This window comes from Peromyscus maniculatus, chromosome 1 (assembly GCF_049852395.1).
Source record: "Peromyscus maniculatus bairdii isolate BWxNUB_F1_BW_parent chromosome 1, HU_Pman_BW_mat_3.1, whole genome shotgun sequence".
Classification (NCBI taxonomy): Eukaryota; Metazoa; Chordata; class Mammalia; order Rodentia; family Cricetidae; genus Peromyscus; species Peromyscus maniculatus.
Genome location: NC_134852.1, coordinates 19,899,886 through 19,915,234, shown reverse-complemented (window position 1 = coordinate 19,915,234; position 15,349 = coordinate 19,899,886). Strand labels below are relative to the sequence as shown.

At 41.4% G+C, this 15,349-nt stretch overlaps 1 protein-coding gene across 4 annotated transcripts in view; it reads left to right on the top strand.

Annotated features, from left to right (window-relative positions):
• The window catches only part of Znf329 (zinc finger protein 329), a 69,476-nt gene that overhangs the window by 43,854 nt on the left and 10,273 nt on the right, over nucleotides 1-15,349 (top strand). The window contains exon 1 of one of the 4 annotated variants that reach the window (XM_006997207.4): nucleotides 11,754-11,793. The exons of 1 other annotated variant lie outside the window; for it this stretch is intronic. The gene's annotated coding sequence lies outside the window, so the exon portion shown is untranslated. Of the gene's footprint in view, nucleotides 1-11,753; nucleotides 11,794-11,829; nucleotides 11,849-11,881; nucleotides 12,015-15,349 lie in introns of those variants that run through there. 2 more of the 4 variants (XM_076571186.1, XM_015990354.3) reach the window with 2 other exon arrangements.

Here is a 15,349-nt window from a genome sequence, read left to right as displayed (position 1 = left end):
TTGACAGTCCAGAACAACAAAGAACTCTATTGTATTCCTTATACTAGCTAGTATTCTATTCCTAGAGTCTCTTTGTATTCTGTTCTGACTGATGTAGTCTTGTCTTACCTGAGGTCCAGACATTGTGATGTATCTTGATGGCAATTGGGTTAAATGAGTGAGCACCAACTGGGAAGCCCATAGTTTTGATTCAAGATTTGGAAAATATTTTAGGTTGGAAAATGGCCTAAAGATGTCAGGCCCTGATCCCCGTAACCTGTGACTGTTATCCTCAAGAAGGACCAGAGACTTTGCATATGTATTAAATGTATTGTGATGGGAAGATTATCCTGGATTACCCATGCAGCCATGTGCCTTTTTAAGAGGCAAGCAGAGAGATTTGAATACACACATACACAAAGAAAGTGTTGTTACCACAGGGGTAAAGGTTGGAGTTATGTACCCATAAACCACGAAATGAGAGCAACCATCAGAAGCTAGTAGAGGCATAGAATTTATTCTCTCCTGAAGCGTCAGTGTGGTATGTAGTCCTGCCAACTCCTTGATTTCAATCAGTAATACTGATTTTACACTTATGGCTTCCAAAATATAAGAGTAAATTTTTATTAAGATTTATCTCTTATTTTAAGATACCAGGTTTGTACTAGTAGAGTTAAAGTGGCCATAGGAATGCAAAAGGAATACATTCTGTCTTTTCTGGCAGCTATGATGTAATTGGGAGATAATTTAAGAACAATCAATATATGAGGCTAGAGAGATATATCAGTGGTTAAGAGTACTTGCTGCTCTTTGGTGGAACCAGGTTCAGTTCCCAGCACCCACACTGTGGCTCACACTTATTTGTAACTCCAGTGCCAGGGGATCAGACAATGTCTTTTGGTCTTTGTGGACAGCCAGGCATGTAAGTGGGTAAAATACCCATATACATTAACAAAAAAGAATAACCAATATGAAGACAGTCTAAGGGAAAGATGGAAATTGAGTGTTTGGAGTGATTGCTGAACTGCTAGATCATACTGAAGTTATAGCTGTATTGGTGATCTAACTCTCCAAGCATACAAATGAAAAATTCCCTAATGGTGTTAGTCTGAGGTGGACTAGCTATTAAGAGTTACAGAATCTTACTCATAGAACAATAGTGGCAGATCCATTTTTGTGTTTGATTTTGGTTCGGGGTTGTTTCAAATTGAAGCACAAATCTCTGTGTTTCATTAATTGGCATTTAGTTTGAAGTATTTTGTTATTTAAATTTGTGTGTGTGTGTGTGTGTGTGTGTGTGTGTGTGTGAATGTGCATAGGAGTACAGGTGCCTGCAGAGTCCAGAGACATCATATTGCCTGGAACTGGAGGTAATGTAGTTGTAAAGCTTCCTTGGGTGCTGGGAAGTGAACTCAGGTCCTTTGCAAGAACAGTATGCACTGGTAAACACCGAGCAATCTCTCCAGCCCCTAAAGATTTATTTTATGTGTATGTGTTTCTGTGTATATGTGGAAATGTGTGTGCAGGTGCCCTTGGAGGCCAGAAGCAGATGTTAGATTCCACGGAGCAGGAATTTGTGAACAGCCCAATGTGGATGGTGGGATCTGCACTTCAGCTCTCTGATAGAGCAGTAAATGCTTTTAATTGTTCAGCCATCTGTGGTGATATATTGTATTTTTAAGATTTGTGTTACAGCCATCTCTTCAGCCCTGATATCTGGTTTTAAAATGACTTGGCATGGCAGTGCACTCTGGTAATACTAACACTGGGATCCTGAGGTAGAAGGGTGGTAAATTCAAAATCAAATTGAGCTTCATATGGAGTTTTAGGCTAGCCTGTGATACATAGTAAGCTCTCACCTCAAAATAATAAACAGTTTTTAAGCCAGGTGGTAGTGGTGCATGTCTTTAATCTCAACATTTGGGAGGCAGAGGCAGGTGGATCTCTGTGAGTTTGAGGCCAGGCTAGATAGCCAAGGACAGCGAAGGCTATACAGAGAAACCCTGTCTCAAAAAAAAAAAAACAAAACAAAACAAAAAAAAAAACCAAACAAACAAAAAACATACAAAGTACCAGGTTTTGAGCTGATATATGGGCTTGAGAGAGGGCTCAATGGTTAAGAGTGATGGCTGCTCTTCTAGAGGACCTGGGTTCCATTCCCAGCCCCCACGTGGTGACTCACAACTATTTGTAAGTCTAGACGCAGATCATGTGACACTCTCTTCTGGCTTCTAGGGGCACCAGGCACGCACGTGCTACACAGACATACGTGCAGGCAAAACACCCATACACATAAAATAAAAAAAACATGCATTTTTTTGATATATGATACGTACATACATATGTATGATAGCATGATATATGATATAATATAGTGACAGATATAAAGTCTTCATCTTTACAGCTCAATGAAATTAAGTTTTTGAGACAATGTTTCATGTAGCCTAGGTTGATTTCATGTTACTGTGTAGCTCAGATGACCATGAACTTCCGATTCTCCTGATCTCCCTTATGCTGACATTTGAAGCCTGTACCATAACATCCAACTTCAGTGGATTTTTCTGAAAATCTGTTTTTACTTATGTGTATGTGTGTGTGTGTGTGTGTGTACCATGTATACTTGGAGGCCCATGGAAACCAGAAGAAGTTGTCAGGTCCCCTGGAACTAGAGTTACAGGGAGTTGTAACTCCATCAAGCATGGGTGTTGGAAATGAACTCAGGTCCATCTGCAAGAGCAGCAAGTGCTGTTATCTTCTAAATTATCCTTCCAACCCTCCTCAATGGGTTTAAATATAGAAATACATATGTGTCCATTACATAGGTTGCAACTGTACAACTTCCGAAATCCTGTATTATTTCCTGAACAGTATAAAGGTAACCATTGTTGATTATCCCCCATTAGTTTTTCCTTTTCTTGCAGCTGGCTTTTTCACTCAACAATGTTTTTAAGTTTATGCTAGTTACTGTATCAGTAGTTCACTCTTTAACTGCTGTGTAAATGTACCACATTTTATTCTTTCATTTTATTATTTAAGGACTTTTGGAGTGCTTATAGTTTTTTCCTTAGGATTAAAATATCTGTGGACAGTATTCCATTTATGTGTCTTTTGGGACATGGCTCACATATCATTATGAGTTATTACTGTTATGTCCTCTTGGGGAATTTCTCCTGGAAAGAAGATAGTTTTTGAATCTTTGCCAGCTTGAAAATGTTTACTCTCATGTGTGAATACTATCTTTGTTGAGTACAATATTTTAAAACTAATGTCCTGTTGTTACTGGAATTCTTTCTTATCTTCTAATAATTAGGATTTCTGAACAGAAACCAATGCTGTATCTGCTCTCTATTTTTCTGTAAGGGCTTTCGGTTGAGCTTATCATTATTCTTGGCATCTGAACACTATAAAGCAACGGTATGTCTTTAATCCTGCCTAGATATTGGCTGTGTTCTTAGAAATAAGAAGTTGCATACTTAAGTAAATAGTGTAATGCCACTGATAACACATTGATAAGTTATTATAATCTGTCTGATTTGTTTGCAATGAGAACATATAGAATATGTAGGAGCAATTGATGGTATAACCTTTAGCTCTCTGCAAATATTTTAAAATCACATATATATTTATCCTGAATAATATGCTTAAGAGATGTATGATCTCTGTATGGATCTTTAAGGTTGGTGGTTTTCTGATTGTCTATGATGAAGAAAAGTATTTTGTTATTTATAGCATTTGCATGTAAATTGATTATCCATTGCAATCATTTTTATTAGACATTGCTCATCAGACCAGACCCTGAGCCCCATTAGGTATGTTTTTGAGGTAAAACAAAGGGAGATGTAGTAAAGAACTGCTTGTCTGTGACTGAATGAAGCCATGTGGACAGTCTTCATGCATTTAGGTAATGCATTTATTTATGGCCCCCAAATCACTTCACCTTTTTAAAACCACCTTTATGATTTATCTCTAAAGGCAAATAAAATGGAATTTTGACTCTACTTCTATGTTAATTGTGTCTGATGAGTTTCTTTAACAAATTCCCTGGTTTAAAATAAAAGCTGGGGTTGGGGATTTAGCTCAGTGGTAGAGCGTTCAAGCGCAAGGCCCTGGGTTCGGTCCTCAGCTTCGGAAAAATAAATAAATAAATAAATAAATAAATAAATAAATAAATAAAATATAAGCAGTGTCTTTAAAGGTGTATCTTTAATTCCAGTACTCAGGAGGCAGAGGCAGGAGGGTGAGGCACAAGGGTGAGCAGTTCGAGGTCACTCCCTGCTACATGGTGAGTTTGAAGTCAGCTTGGGATACATGAAACCTTGTCTCAAAAGAGAAATAAAGCTTCAGTTGAAAGACTACAAAATCAACTTTACCTATAGAACTTTCCCAGTATGAATCCTCCTACATTGAATACCTAGAGCAAGAAGCACGAATACCTAGAGGCTTTTTTATATTGATTACACAACATGGTTCTCTCAGTATGAGTTCTCTGATATTGCCTCCTAAAGGCGAGTGTTGTCTAAAGCCTTTTCCCACATTGACTAATGACTACTGACCACCTCCTTCAGTGCCCCTCCCCAGTGTATATTTCATGATGCTAGAGAACAACATATCCACTTAGGGCATTTTTCCTCTATATGACTTTTGAAATGTACTGAGGGAAATCTTTCCTGGGAAAGACTCTTCTATACTTAGCACACTTAGAAAAAGTCTGTCTTCTGAGAGTTCCCTCACAGGTCTAAAGGGCTGTGCCTTATGGAAAGATGTTTTTACATTTATATGAATGCTATCCAGTATGACTTCTCTAATGTCAAAGTATGCTTCACGAAGAGATTTTTTTTTTTTTGTTGTTTTTACACTTGGGCTGTCTCTAGTGTCTGTCACTGGTCCATTCTGTTGAGTCAAAGATGGTAGGAGCTCTGTACAGCCATTACCATATTCCTTGTATTTAAAGAGGCTCCTCCTCCAGGAACTATCCTGCAGGTACTGAGGTTTGTGTTACATGAAAACTTTTTTTGATGCATATATTTAATTGACATGATTTCTAAAAAAAAACACAAATAAAAACACCAAAAAAAAAAAAAAAAAGTTGTGGTGGAACATACCTGTAATTCCAGCACCCAGGAGGGAGAGGCAGGAAGATCAGAAATTCAAGATCGTCCTCTATAACTCATTTTTAAAATTTCAATGTGTTAGTAGTATTCTACTACTCCTTATTCTCTTGCAGTATATGCAGTAAATAATTATTCTGCATAAAATAAAATTCAGTACGTCACATTCCCTTTCCTATTGTAAGATTCTGAAAGTTGGGTAGTGTATATCTCCTAGGTTGTCATCCCCACCCCAAAATAGTGTTCTAATAGTATCTTCAATGTTTATACTTCCAGTGCATTAACTTTTACAAGTGGAGGGCCTTGGAAAAAGATGTATGTGATGATTAATTTTTGTTTGTGAAATATGTATTTTTAATTATGTGTATGTATCTTTGTATGGGTACATGCATGTGAGTCCAGGTGCCAAAAGAGATCAGACTCTAATGTCAGATCCTCTGGAGCTGGAATTATAGGTAGTTGTGAACTGTAAGATGTGGATGCTGGGAACCTAAATTGGGTTTCCTAGTAGAGCAGGAAGTGCTCTTACCTGCTGATCCATCTTGTGGCCCCTAACTTATAAAGATATTGCCAGGCTACTTTGTGAGATGATCATTCCCAATTCAATTTTCCATGAGTAGTAGAGGAAGATTACGTTAGCTCTCCTTTTAATTTTTCCAGTCTGATGACTCAGAAAGTATATACTTTTGTTATTTTATTTTTTAGTTAGATTTTTATTTACTATTGGTATGCATGTATGTGGAAGTCAGTACACTTTTATGGAGAGGATTGGGCATGGAAACAGTTGTAGAATAAGAAGCAAGAGGTGCTGGGCTGTGTTTGCACATGCCTTTGATCCCAGCACTCAGGAGGCAGAGAGAGGAGGATCTCTGTGAATTCAAGGCCAGCTTGGTCTACAGAGCGAGTTCTAGGACAGGCTCCAAAGCTACAGAGAACTACAGAGAACCCTGAACTATTTTTTTCAATATGGTAAAATGGTTCAATTTACATTTTGCAACATGCAAAATGATGGAAATACATCAAATTGATAGAAACATATTCTATAAGGTTAATATATTAAAACACAAAGCTTAGGATTTGTGTATATTTCAGTGGTAGAATGATTGCTAAGCATGTTCAGGGCCCTAGATTCAATCCCTAGCATGTTAATAAAACAACTCATATAACAATGCATTGGAACTACTTAGAAAAACCATTTTTCTACATCATTGATTTGTACATTTTGTATTTGGTTGGTAGTCAAAGATAGCTGTGTTTGGATTTTTTTTTTTTTTACCACATTCATTCCTATTTATTATTTCAATTTCAAATCAAATCTATATTGAAGGGGGTCCCTGCAGTTATCCAGGCAGGGAAGTGAACCCGAGACGAGATGAGAATGAAAATCCAATTCAGATTGACTTTGTCAGCATGGATCAGACTTTGGGGAGTCTAATGCCAGACAGTTCATTGTCTTCATATTTAAAACAATTTGGGGAAAGTTTTCCAGGCAACCATCTGTCCAACCATTCCAATTTTAGGAGCACAATAAAGCTTAATGTGTGACTGCATAGTGACTCTTTTACAAAGTACATGTGACCATGACGATGGGTTCTATAGCAGAAAGGCCTAGAATCTAATGTGGTCTCTGACCAATAGCATAGAGGTCAACAGGCCATACCATTTCCCTTAAGGATGAGTAATAGTCTAGGGAGAGAAGAGTCTGAGATAATTGTTCTCAGGAGTTAGGGTGAGGTCTTTCCCATCAGATAACAAAACAGTCACCAGGTCATTAACAACCTCCACTCTCAGCTTTCAGGATGAAATAAAGGTATTTGGTTTTTATCTCCTCCATTGAGGAGACACACCTGTGTGATTAACATGCGTGGTTCTCTTAGTGCTTCTAGTGCTTCTCCATGAGTAGAATGGCCTCCCCCAACACTATGTTATGTTAGCTGTTTTGTTTTGTTCTGTTTTTTTTCCTATTTCTTTTTTTTTTTTTTTTTTGGTTTTTCGAGACAGGGTTTCTCTGTGTAGCTTTGCGCCTTTTCCTGGAACTCACTTGGTAGCCCAGGTTGGCCTCGAACTCACAGAGATCCGCCTGCCTCTGCCTCCCAAGTGCTGGGATTAAAGGCGTGCGCCACCACCGCCCGGCCCCTATTTCTTTTTGTTTGTACAGGTCTCCTGTAGTCCAGGCTAGCTTTAAATTCCTGATTGTTCTGCCTCCACATCCTGAGTGTTGAGATTACAGACATGCCCCCAAATGCCCAGCTTTTTTGTTTGTTTTCTTTACAAATGTTCTAGTGCCTCATAATTAAATAATTTTGTTTTATTATGTCAAGGTCTTACATATTGCAGGCCGTGGTGTCCCCTGAGCTCCTGATTCTCCTGTCTCTACCTCCCAAATGCTGGGACTATGTACTACCATGCCCTGTTTAATACTTTGTTTTAAATCTTTCACCCTTGCTAGTAAGAATATTTAAAGCTTTGCTTGTGAATTTGATATTTCTTCTATCCATCTAGACAAGTATACAGGTGAACCTAGGAAAAGTATCTGTGAGACTGTGGTGATCTAGGGTTTACTCTGTCAGTTGTAAACCTTGGTAGACATTGCAACAAGGATCAGCAGTGTCCTTACATGAACCACTACTCAAATCACAAAGTAAAACATTAACGTTACATACTCCCTGTGTATTCTGTCATAGAATCATCTTTACTCCAAAGGTTACAGACACATCTTAGTTATTTTTCTATTGCCACAACAAAACACCATGGCCAAGGCAGCTTATGAAAGAAAAAGTTTGGCCCTCATGGTTCCAGAGGGTTAGAGTCCACCTTGAGGAGCATGGCAGCAGGTAGCCCATTGGAACAGGAGCTTGCATCTGATCTACAAGCATGAGGCAGAACAAGAGAGACACTGGGAAAGGTTTGGACTTTGAAACCTCAAATACCACTCCCAGTGGCCTGCAACAAAGCCTTACCTTGTAATCCTTCCCAAACACATCCACCAACTGGGTACCAAATACTCAACCATGTGAGTCTATGGGGGGGTCGTTCTCATTCAGATCACCACAAGACATCCTAACTTCTGTTGCCACAGGTTCCTTTCTTCTTTCTTTTGGGTGTGTGAGTGTGGGCTCACCTGTGCCATCACGTGTATAGAGATCAGAGGACAATATTGGAGACTATGTTGAGGCAGGTCTCGTGTTCCTGTACTTGCAGTATGTACTCCAGGTTATCTGGCCTTTGAGCTTCCGGTGCTTTGTCTAACCTCTTCCCATCTCACTGTGGCAGTACTGACATCATATAAGTGTGCCGCTGTATTGGGCTCCCCCTTTTTATTTAAATATGGTTCTGGGAGTGGAACTCATTGTCAGGTTTGCATGACAAGCACCTTTTCCCACTGAACCATCATGCATCCTGTTCAATTGTTTTTGAACCACTGACTCATTATGTAGCTTTGACTCACCTGAACCTTGCTATGTTGACCAGGCTGGCAGGCTGGCCTCTGCCTCCCAAGTGTGGGATTAAAGAGGTGTGCTACCATGCCCAACTATTCAATGTGTTTTGAATACAGCTCTATAACCACCAACAGAACCAACGCAGAATACTTCTATCACCCTAAAAAGTTCCTTTGTAGCAGATCTGTCTTCCCGCTCACAACTCTAGTATTATTTTGTTTTTGTTTTTGAGACAGGGTTTCCCTGTGTAATTTTGGTGCCTGTCCTGGATCTCGCTCTGTAGACCAGGCTGGCCTTGAACTCACAGAGATCTGCCTGGCTCTGCCTTCCAAGTGCTGGGATTAAAGGCGTGAGCTGCTGCTGCTGCCGCCGCCGCCGCCGCCGCCGCCGCCGCCGCCGCCGCCGCCGCCGCCACCACCACCACCACCTGGCCTTTTTTTTTTTTAAATTTGAAGAAATCTATTTATTTTTATTTTATGCATCTAGATGTTTTGCCTTTATGTCTATGTACCACTTGTATGCAGTGCCTTCAGAGGTCAGAAGAGGACAACAGATCCCCTGGAACTCAAATCCTAGCCGGTTATGTAATCAAACCCAAGTCCTCTGGAAGTACAGCCAGTGCTCTTATCTGCTGAGCCATCTTTCCAGCCCTATTTGGTTTTCTTAAAAAAAAAAAAAAGTCCAAAACTCATGTTCTTCCCCATGGGAGGCCTTGCCTTCTTGTGCAGGAGGAATGGAAGGTGGGTTGGGAGGGAGGCTGCAGGGGTGGGAGGAGGGAAGAGGGGGACCTTTAATTGGTGTGTAAAATGAATGAAAAAATTTTCTTAATAAAAAAAATCCAAAACTCTAGCCAGGCAGTGGTGGCACGCACCTTTAGTCCCAGCACTCAGGAGACAGGGGTATGCAGATCTATGATGAAGCCCAGCCTGGTCAACAAATCGAGGTCCAGGATAGCCGGGGCTAAACAGAGAAACCTTGCCTTGGAGGAAAAAAGTCCAAAACTCATTTCTTTTTGGTGTTCAAAATGGAGAAAGCCATTTATAATCTTTTTGTTAATCTTCATTATCATATTGTGAGGATTTAGAAACACCTAGGATGTTGGTGATATATACCTTTGGGTGTTTTCAAGGGGGATTACTACTAACAAAGTGGGGGTGAGCCATCCTGAATATGAGCAACACCATCCCTTGGGCTGGGAGCCCAGACAAAATCAAAGGGGAGAAAGGGAAAAGCCAGCCAAGAGTACCAGCATTTCATTTTCGATGCTTCCCAGCCTGAGAGTCTGTGAACATTATATTCTCCCTGCCGCACTGAACTGCACACACCTTCTGAAATAAGGAACCCAAACAAACCTGGGCTCTCTTAGGATTTTGTCAGGTAAATGGAAATGGGATACATTTTCTCACTGGCTACATAGAACTGGACAAATATAAAAACAACCATAAAAACAAGCAAAGGCAGATAATCTCTTTGTTAATAAGGAGCATACTTGACATGGTGGTTGTCTTACTTTTCTACTGCTGTAAAGAGACACCATGACCAAGACAACTTATAAAATAAAGCACTTAACTGGGGGCTTACTACTATTTGAGAGGGAGAGTTCATGACCATCGTGGCAGAAGGCAGGCAGGCATGGACTGGAGAAGTAGCTGAGAGCTTGCTTACATCTGATCCACTGGAAGCAGAGAGCTAACTAGCAATGACAAGACTTTTCAAACCTCTAAGCCCACCCCTAGTGACACACCTCCTCGGACACACCTCCTTGAAGGCCACACTGTAGGCCACACTTTCTAATCCTTCTGAAACAGACGTTCAAATATAAGTGCCTATGGGGGGCTATTATTATTCAGAAGACCACAGTGGTGCATGCCTGTAATTCCAGCGCTAGGGAGGAAGATGTAGGAAAAAAAATCACTTAAAGTTTGAGGTCAGACTTAGTGACACGAGACCCAGTTACAAACAAAAGCTCATCACTCTAAAATAACTATCACTAAATTATTGATCTATATTTTATAGAAGTATGGTTTTGGCTTTTTAAAGGCCTACTGATTATCTCTGTTCTGACAAGTGCTGGGATCACAGGCATGCTCCACTATGCCCACCTTGAATTTTTCTAAAAATCAGAATTGTGTATATAAACAAAATCGAGAACATTTATTTCTTTTCAATACAGTTTGTAATGCTGGGAGTTGGTTGTCATCCACGCCTTTAATCCCAGCACTTGGGAGGCAGAGCCAAGTGCATCTCTGTGAGTTTGAGGCCAGCCTGGGCTATAGAGTGAGTTCCAGGAAAGGCACAAATCTACACACAGAGAAACCCTGTCTTGAAAAACCAAACCAAACAAACAAACAAATACAGTTTATAACTTGTTATTACTGATTTCTAGCTACTGATAAACCCACATTTGCTAATTATCTAGAATCTTTAACTGTTCTTTTAATTATTTTTAAAAATGTAGCTTGAGCCTGAAGAGATGGGGAGAGAGAGGTTAAGAGCTCTTATTGTTCTTCTATAAGACTGGGGTTCAATTCTCAGCACCCACATGGCGGCTCACAGTCTGTAACTCCAGCCTCAGGGAATTTGACACCTTTCTTTTGGGCACTGCATGCACATGGTGCAGAGATACACGCAGACAAAACACCCACACAGATAAATAAAAATAACTTATTACCACCTATGATTGTCAATAAAATAGTGTGGCTGAATATTAACATTTTTCTCCTTAAATGTATTTTTGGCCAGTTCAGCAGTACGAAAAAATAAAGCTCTATGGTGCTGCAGGCCTTTAATCCCAGCACTCGGGAGGCAGAGGCAGGTGGATCTCTGTGAGTTCAAGGCCAGCCTGGTCTACAGAGCGAGTCCCAGGACAGCCAGGGCTACACAGAGAAATCCTGTTTCAGAAAAAAAAAAATAAGGCTTTATAACGAAATCGTAAACATCGGGAGAACAGGGGAGATTGTCTTGTATCCAGAGCCAGCCCTCTCAAAAGACAGAAGCATGGAAGAACATGAATATCCGTGAGTCCTCAGTGCCTTAGATATAACTATGTAAATAAAGGTAAAGTAACGTTTCCTCCCTATCGCAATGCCTTGGGTGACAGGCACAGGGCACCTGTCTCTGGCCAGCCGCAGGGACCAGTGAACCATGCAAAGCTCTCAAACCAGCAGCTGTCAGGAGGCCGCTGAACCTCTGGGATGCGCGCGCAGCCCGATCGGAGTCTGCGCACGCGCAGTCGCCGCGAACATGGCTGCCGCGGACCGACAAGAGTGAGTCCTTCCGCGCCTCGGTGCCGTTCTCTGCTTCAGCTTCCCCGTTGTGCGGGTGGGAATCGAAGGGTATTGGTGGGCTGGCGCACAGTGCGCCTGCGTTGGGTTTCACGGGGTCGTGGGTGTGGCCGGGGACGCTGCTGTCTTCGCGCGTGTGCACGCCCCCGGGTCGGAGAGGTCCCTTTCTGGCTGGTGTGAACGCCCCTCCGCGCTGCTATCGGGTGAGGTTGTCCCGGTCCTTTCCTCCGTGCAGGACACCTCCGTATGGATCAGGTGGCCTTGTCTGGTCCTTCCCGGAGGTTTTGCAGAGATCCTTCGGGCGCCCGGGCCCTCCGAGTCTGCCATTCTCGTGCTGAGTTGGCTGCCTGGCTCCAATGGGCGGGGCTGTTTTCCGTGGACTCTTCTAGGCAGTTTCCCCTTCCCTCTACTGATACTTGCAAAATAATATATGTGTGTGTTTATATAATATGTTTGTACCCAGGTAGGATTCCCCCCTCCATCTGCTTTCTAGCCTTTTCACTATCTCGTCCTTGGTTTTCAGTGGTTTTATTTCCCTGTAAAAGCACGCTTTTGTCCATCTCCCTCCAATAACTTCCCCTCCGTTCTCCTTCTGCCTTCTCCTCCCAGCTTTTGTAATTTGAAAGATTTCATACCCACAGCTAAGTTGCAGGCATAGTTTAGTGACAAAGCTGAGAGAGAGAGAGAGAGAGAGAGAGAGAGAGAGAGAGAGAGAGAGAGAGAGAGAGAGAGTGTGTGTGTGTGTGTGTGTGTGTGTGTGTGTGTGTGTGTGTTTGGTTTTGAACCAAGCACCTTGTATGTGCTAGGCAGTCACTATCCTTGAGCTCCATCTTTTATGTTTATTTTGATCATTCTAAGGTTTATGGAGATACCTCTTCCGTAAGTCTTTTCGCCATCATTTTATAAATGTGTGTGTGAGAATTTGTATGAATTAGGACTTAGAATATTTTCCCATCTGAAAAAGCAGTAAAAGAATTATGCACTCTTGTCAGGCCTGCTGATGCATGCCTGAAATCTCAGCACTTGAGAGAGGAGCAGTTCTACACAAGCTAGCACAGTCTCATAACTGAATTTCTTTCCTGAATTTTTAATGTACCATCAAGGTGCCAGCTGGTGAGTAGTCCAATAGAGCTGATCCTGGTGGGCTCAACACACTTAAAAAACAGCAATAACAACGACAACAACAACAACAAAAACCTGGCTATGTGGGCATACCATGTAGTTTATCCTCTTAAGGTGTACAGTTCAGCATTTTTGTTGCTATTTTTGCTTGAGGCAGGGTCTCTCTATGTAGTCTTGGCTGGCCTGGAATTTGCTATATAGACCAGGCTGGCCTTGGACACAGAGATCCACCCACCTCTGTTTCCTGGGTTCTGGGATGCAAGGCCAGCATCACCATGCCTGGCAATTTTAGAACCTTTTCATCGGTTACCACCCCAAAGAAAACCCATACTCATTCCTCCTCCCCAAAGAAAACCCATACTCATTAACTATCACTTTTATCTCCTCCATCTCTCCTTGCTGTAGCCTTTTTTGTCTGTTTTGGAGATTGATATAACTAGTTGTAGACTCTGTGGTCCTTTGTGTCTGGTTTCTTTGACTTAGAAAACTTCTTCAAAATTCATCCATGTTATAGAATGAATATGTATTTTGCTCAGTTTTGTAATACTCTATGGATTTTTATTTCTTCAGAATATTTTGTTTTGGATGTCACAAATAATGCTGTGAAACTTTTAAAAATAGATGTATGCTTTTCTGTCTTGTGGAATAGCTACATAGAAGTGGACCTGATTACAGCATCTTAGTGAATACGAAGTGATATCTCATTGTTGCTTTGATTTGAGTTTTTCTCGTGGCTAGTGGTATTGAGCATCTTTTCTTTTGCTTATTGTTTACTTGCAAGCTAGGAAATGACCCCTGACCTAAACCTGACCATGGTTTTGGATTTCCCAGACTCCAGGACTGTGAGATACAACTTTCTGTCACTTATGCCATGAGACTATTGTGTATTTGAATTCAGAAAGCAATCTAAAGCAAGACAAGATCTTTTCTTTGTTCATTTAAAAAATGTGGGTTGTCATATTTATTTATTTATTGAGGGGCAGGGTCTCCTTTCAAGTGCTGAGATTATAGGTGTGCCTCACCATGCCTGTCTCATTTTATTATTGACTTCTGAGTTTTATGTATTCTAGATACATTGTCTCCCATCTGGTGTGTTTCTTTTGACTTTGTTGGTTGTGTTAAGTCTTAGGCTTTGATAAAATAAGTATTAGTTCTAGGTGAAATTAAATTTATATTTATTTATCTTTTTATTTATTTAAAAAAATTCTCAAGGTAGTTACCCACCTTATTCGGAAGACAATCACGATCTGAACTTAGGTAGAACTTGTCAGATCTTAAATTTTTTACTTTTTATTTTAATTTTATGTATATGGGTGTTTTGTTTGTGTGTATTCATGTGCACCATATGCATGCAGTGCTCACAGAGACAAAAAGAAGGTATTTGAATTTCTGGGACTGGAGTTAGAGATAGTTCTGAGCCTTCATGTGGATGCTCAGAATCGTTCATGGGTCCTTTGCCAAAACAGCAAGTGCTCTTCACTGTTGAACCATCTCTTTAGCCCTCTCGTTTTACTTTTTTTTAATTAAAACAATTTTTAAAATTAATTTTACATACCGACCACAGTTTCCCCTTCATCCTCTCCTCCTGTTCCCTCCCTTCACCTCCCTTAAATCCCCCTCCCCTCATCCACTCCTCCTTTCAGAAAAGGTAAGGCCTCCCTTGGCAGTCAGTAAAACATGCCATATCAAGATGATGTGGGACCAAGCTCCTCTCCCCTGCATCAAGCTTGAGTGAGGCATCACACTTTAGGGAATAGGTTCCAAAAAGCCAGCTCATGCACTAGGGGTCCCACAAACAGGCCAGGCTACACAACTGTCACCTACTTGCAGAGAGGGTATAGGTCGGTCCCAGGCAGGCTTCCTAGCTGTTGGTCTAGAGTTTGTGAGCTCCCATGAGGTTGGGTCATCTGTCTCTGTGGGTTTCCCCATCATGATCTCGACCCTGCCTTGCTTGTATAATCCTTCCTCCCTCTTTTCTGCTGGACTCCTGGAGCTTGGCCCTGTGCTTAGTGTGGATCTCTGCATGTGCTTCCATCAGTTACTGGATGAAGGGTCTATGATGACATTTAGGGTAGTCACCAATCTGATTACAGGAGAAAGCCAGTTCAGGAATCCTCCCCACTATTGCTAGGGATCTTAGCTGGGGTCATCCTTGTAGGTTCCTGGGAGTTTCCCTGGCATTAGGGTTTCTCCCTAACCTCATAATGGCCTCCTCTATCAAGATATCACTTTCATTGCTCTCCCACTCCGTCCCTCCTCCAGCTTGACCATCCTGATCCCTCATGTTCCCATCCTTCATTGCCTCCCATTCACCTCCCCTCCCGCCCCCAGTTTACCCAGGAGATCTAAGATCTATCTATTTTCCCTTCCTAGGGCAATCCATGAATCCCTCTTAGGGTCCTCCTTGTTACTTAGC